We start from the raw sequence: 6,431 nt of genomic DNA on the forward strand, positions 1-6,431 counted from the left end.
TATTTTTTTAATATAAATTATAAAGTATCAATTATTTTAAATATTTAAAGAAAATATATGTTATAGGCGTAAGTATTCAACCAAAAGAAAAATCCGTAATGTATTTAAAAAATATCTTGTGTTTTTGATATTAATTTGCAACATTTTATTTTTTTACTACGATGTACCAATTTTCAAAATTTGAAAAAAAATATGTTAAAAATATCAATGTATGAATGTTCCACTGAACAAATTTTGTGAGTGTATTCGAAAGTTGTTATTTTCGTGTTATAAAAATTATTCTTTTGACAGATATTTTAATTTTTTTAATCTTAAGATAAACTTTAAAAATTTTTATTTTTATCCAAGTTAATCTCTGTGTTTAATATCTTTATAACATATATTTTGTTTTAATTTTTTGAATACATATTTAGATATATAGAATAGCAACATGGGGAGGACCTTTACTCTCTGGAAAAAATTTATTAGAAAATTCCGCCACATCATTCGTTAACTAAGAGTGGAAATCTTATTTCGCATTGTTCGTTGCCGCTTGATAATTGTCAAGAAGTTTACACGTGCCCGTGTGTTTGAGAGTCAAAAGTAAAATATTAGCGTTGCAATTATTTTAATCTGAATTATTTTTGCAATTAAATAAATTAAATAAATGTATTTATTAATCTTATTTTATTGTTTTAATAAAATATGGTTTCTAAAACAGTCATTTTTATTATACTTTTTTAATAACAATGCCGCAAAGTTTACTTGTATTGTTGGGATAAAAAGTGTCAAATGTATAGGGAAGTTCATTCCATGTATTGTTTGTTAAATAATTTATTACATACTAAAAAAGAAAGGACTCAGCCTCTTTACAGAGAGATTTTGTTTGCACAAGACTCGGTTTGATACAGAGAGTATAACAAATTCTGATTTATTCGCGCCAGTCAACCAAGACTCAGCTCGCGGCTGTTTTTCTCGATTCAATACGGATTGCTATCATTTCTTTGTCTCCATGTTTGAAGATAACGCTGAGCAGCGTCTTATTTGTGTCACTCCATTGTGTTCATTTTACATATATAAATCACACGGATAATAACATTAATGTTTTCACATAATTTATGCGAATTTATTTATAATTTATTCACAGATAGATGCATATATACGCATATATGAATTGAAACAAGGACTAGACTCAGAATCAGATTCATCTCTTTCTATCATATTGAGGTGTATCTATTGTATTCAAATTTTACTACCAGTACTGAAAATCTATAATGCACGTGACGTAAACTATAGATTTTCAGTACTGACAGTAATTTTGGAACACAGTCTAAGTCAGCAGTCTAGTTATAAAAGTGTGGAATGGTGTGATCTTAAAGCCCTGAACACAATGCGAGGCAACAGCGATAGCGATAGAAATATCAATAGCAATAGGAAATCTAACATATGGGAATGCATATGTCAATGTATATAGGAACACAAAATAAATTTCCGAGTTGAAATTCTGTGTCTATCCCCTTATAGTTCTACCAATCAAGCATCAAGAATTTTCATTCTGTTTATATGTGCTACAATCATGAAGCGGATGGAAGAATACACTATAGTCTATATATATGAAATCAGATTGGTTAGCATTTTTTTTTTCTTTTGCAGCATTGTGCAATGGGACGCAACAATTATATATCGTTTATTTCTATAACATTCTTGCTGTTTTTATTACTGTTGCCTTGCATTGTGTTTAGAGCTTTACAAAAAGAAAAGATAAACAGAAGATTTGTAAATGTAGAAACGTAACGCTTGTGACAAGAGCAAAGGAAATTTAAAAAAGCAGCAAATGCATGTAACATTAATTTTATGACTTTCCAATGTTAACTTTAATAACTAATTAAAGAAAAAAATTTGTAATATATTTTTTAATTGTATATTATAAGACAAATATTTTCTGTGAAGTATTATTGTTCGATTTCATTGTAATCTTGAATATGCTTTTACATATAGAGGAAAGCTTAATATGAGTGATTTTGCTAAATGGCGATTTTGCTAAATTATTGCAAGGGCAATAATCTCCTTCCCCCCCTCCCCCTAGTTTATTGGGAATGGACCGAAGGATAGCGTAGGCAAATAAAAAATATCATTCAGATTGAATATGAGTTGGGATTACTATAGGATTTGCCGGGTAAAATTATCTCTAAATATATATGGATATTGAAGAATGATAATAAGAAAAAAAGAAAGAGAGATAATAAATCCTAATAGATCTTTAAAAGTGATAGGGGTGAAAGGGAAATTTTATATAAATCTCTATTTATTCCTATGGAGTTTGAAGATCCGATTGAGTGTAAGAAAAATAAATGAATAAAAATGAATAGTATAATGATAAATGATAGAATAAAGTGGAAAGAGAAGAAACGATTTAAGGTTGAGTTGTTGATTGAAAATCTCCCCTAGACTCATATAACTAGTATATTTTCTATGTATGGTTGATATGAGGTTAGTAATTACTGTAGCTCCTCAGAAGGATATTTGCCTCTGAGAAAAAATATAGTCAATTTTAATAAATTAGTTGAATACTGCCAACTAAATATAATATTTATTAAATATAAAGACATATTTATTCGATACAAGAAACATTAATTTGATTTAACAATCATTCATTTTATTGAACGAATATGTATTTATAGTAAGCAAATGTTTAGTTGGCAGTATTGAACTAAATATTTGTTAAAATTTAGTTCTATATTTTTTTCTCAGTATGGAATCAACACTATCTATTGGTTCCACCATGAATTGCTCTTGGATTGAAAACTATTTATTCATTATTAGATCATGCCTATAATCATTCTCAGAACTTTATGAGAAGAAAATAAATAATTTTTATTATAATATTTCTTACAATTTTTCTGTAAAGTTGATAGTATTGGAGTAAAAAATTATTGAAGATCAATTTTCGGCAATTTTTAGTAATTAATCTTATTGTATCTTAATTTTGTGAAAATTGCAAAATAGAGGATTTTTCTTCTCAGTAATCCATTTTGCTCTTGTGTGAAAGACTTATCATTAATTCCCAAACACCCTGTATATATATTTCAAATGATATTGTAAATGTAATAATTTGCCTTAGCTCAGTAATAACTTATGCTTACATAGTCGGGTAAGTTGTTACAATTTATCTACTGATAGAAAATCTTAATTTTCAATATTTAAAAACAGATACAAATCAGAAAAAAATTGATTATCTAGTTAAAGATACTGGAAGCATAGATATTTATTAATTTAAATGTATATATTAATATGGAAAAAAATTGCAAATTCAAAAACTGTATTCAATCAAAAGTTGTAACAATTTGCCCCGATCTCTTCTATATAACCGAAAAATTACTTAAACATGACTGAAAAATTTTCACATAAACAGCTAATGAAGGGGTGCTTAAAAAAACGCTGATTGGTCTCTCTTAAAGAGACGAATATTATTAATTAGAGCGTGTAGTTGCAGGATATACTAAAAAGCCGCTATTTCATTTATGCGTTTTTGTCATACGGCAAATTTTTCAAACCTATTGATTGGCTATAGAAAGATCCGAAGACCTCTCTGTCCTGCACACATTTGTTGTACGATTGTTGATAACGATGTTGCGTTAAAAAAGTTTCATTTCAGAACTCTCATATCCTATACGCGCAGACAGAGATAACACAACTGTTATTTTAAATTCAGATTATAAAAATAAAATGAATGAAATTTTATCTGACACAGACACATACACGAAGATGAATAAAGATCCAACAAATAAAATGACGACGAAACACTACTCACGAGATGAAAAAATAAAGATTTTCATAGCACATATAAAAAATTGTATAGTTTAAATGAATTGTCAAATCGAGGTCCTATGCTTGCGAGGCTTACTAAAAGTATATAAAGAAGATAATTCATTAAGATTAATAATAAGCTGTATAAATAGTCCTCTCTATCCTTTGGCGATGACATATATCAAAGATTATCATAGATAATAGCATTAGAAAAAGCTTTAGCTATATTAAAGATAGTTTCGAACTTGTGAACAAGCTTAATGGAATGTCTCTAGAACCGGATTACAAAATTGTATCTTTCGATGTAGTGTCATGTACACGAACCATACTCACCGAATTAGTAATAATAAGCATAGAAAAACGATGGAATTTTATGCGTAATGACAAAAATTCCTTTAAATGAATTTATAAGTAGTATTATTGATATTGACATTGATATCTGCTTTCTTCAAATTTAATGATACAATTTTTAAATAAATTTTTGATATATCAATGAGATCTCCACTATCTCCAATATTAGCAAACATTAGCAAATAAATCATTACGATCTAGAAAGATCTGACATTTTCGCAATCACGTTCATACTTTTCACCTTTTTATTATCGTTATGTAGATAATATCTCTCATTCTTGCTGCGCCACAAGAACAAATTAATGAAATATTTGACAAATTTAACAATTACCATAATAGAATTAAATTCATGGTTAATCATGATGGTGAGAGTGTTAACTTCCTTGATGTCAAATTGTTAATAGAGGATGGAAGGATTATATTTGATTTATATAAAAAACCGACAAATTTAAGAAGATGTTTAAACTTCCTTTCCAATCATTCCATAAAACACAAGAAGGCAGTATAATTAGACAGTTTGATCGCATAATGTATTTGTCACATTCACAATTTCAAGAAAACAACATCTCTAAGATGATAAAAACTTTAACGAATAATTACCTTTAGATTTCATATTTGCCACAATAAATAATAATAGATAATAGATAATAATAATAATAATAATAGATAATAATAATAATAGAATTAAATTGCTTTCTTACAAATACAATTCAAAAGAAAACATTCAAGATAACATTAACAATAATTTTAACAATAATAGATCAAAAAGTTTCTTCACAATCCCATATCTTAACAAAATATCTGAAAAATTCAAAAGTACAGCTGACAAATTCGGGTCTAATATTGCCTACAAACTGCCTATGAATAAATATTAGATAGATTTGTTAAAACTGGGAAAGACGTCCTAAAAAAAGAGGAAAATTGTAATGTAATATATAAAATAAATTGCCAGGCTGTGATTCCTGTTATATCGAGCAAATTAAAAACTCGGATCAAAGAAAGCTGACATAAAAAAAAATTAACTAATTCTTTTTCAATTGTTTCTTGCCTTCAATTAGATAACGATTACGTTTTAAATTGGAATGTTTTAAGAAGTTTGGAATATTTTATAGATTCGGAACCTTAATATTATAAAAGAATAATTTCTGAGATGATACACATAAAAAAAAACAAAAATTTGGATAAGCAGACTGATATCGATCGATTGAATTGTATTTGTCTCTGTTAAACGATTAATTTTCTACTTAAAGTAGTCATTTCACTCTAATTTCTCATCTTTCCTATCTAATATAAATATAGAAGGATAAGAACAAAACACAGAGAGACAATCATATAAATTTGATTAAATAAGAAATCAATAAGAAAGAATCTTCCATCCTTTAAATTAAAAAATCTAAAAAAATGTCGTACATTGGAAAATTGTAATTCCTGTTGCATATTAGCACAGATATGTTAATTAACTATTAATATAATATTACGAAAGATTTTATACAACATGTTAATTTTCTAAATTAGAACTAGAAAATTCTGTGACTACACAAAAACTAGCAATGAAAAGAGTAGAATAATACTTTAAGAATAATAAAATAATCATTTATGTAACAAGACACACAATCTATTTGATTCATTCACATTCAACATTGTATCTTAAATTATCATCGAAATCAAGTACTAAGTTAAATTTATATTTAACTTCTTTTAATTTTTAATCGACCTGACATAATTTATTATTGTACATTATAACATACTGAAGAAGATCGAATATCAGTCGAAACGTTTATGAATTTTAATTGTTAACAATGATTTTATATATATATAATTTTGTTACGAATAATTTGTGTTTGCTATGTGCTTTTAGTTGTTTATTAATCTTTCGAAGAATTATAGACAATCAATTTCTATTCATTGTATAAAATTAAAATGTATCTAATATATTCGTTTCTTTCGTAATTTTATAAAGAATTTTAACAAATTGACTCTTATTTGTCCACACACACACACACACACACACACACACACACACACACACACACACACACACACACACACAATTTGTAGATATTATTTTAATAGAAACATATATAAATAAATAAATGATATTATATTACAATTAATTCTAGAATAAAGAAGCAGTTAAAAAAATAAAATATCGTAAACAATGTTTATTGTAAAATTATTTATATAGTCATATAATCGTCACTCTTTCATGGTGAAAGTTTCACATACATAGGTCCTAGATTTATGTTTGTTAGAAATTGAAATTATAAATATGCAAAGTCGTGTTTATAGCCATT

The sequence above is a fragment of the Atta colombica genome, unplaced genomic scaffold (assembly GCF_001594045.1).
Source record: "Atta colombica isolate Treedump-2 unplaced genomic scaffold, Acol1.0 scaffold125, whole genome shotgun sequence".
NCBI classification, from domain to species: Eukaryota; Metazoa; Arthropoda; class Insecta; order Hymenoptera; family Formicidae; genus Atta; species Atta colombica.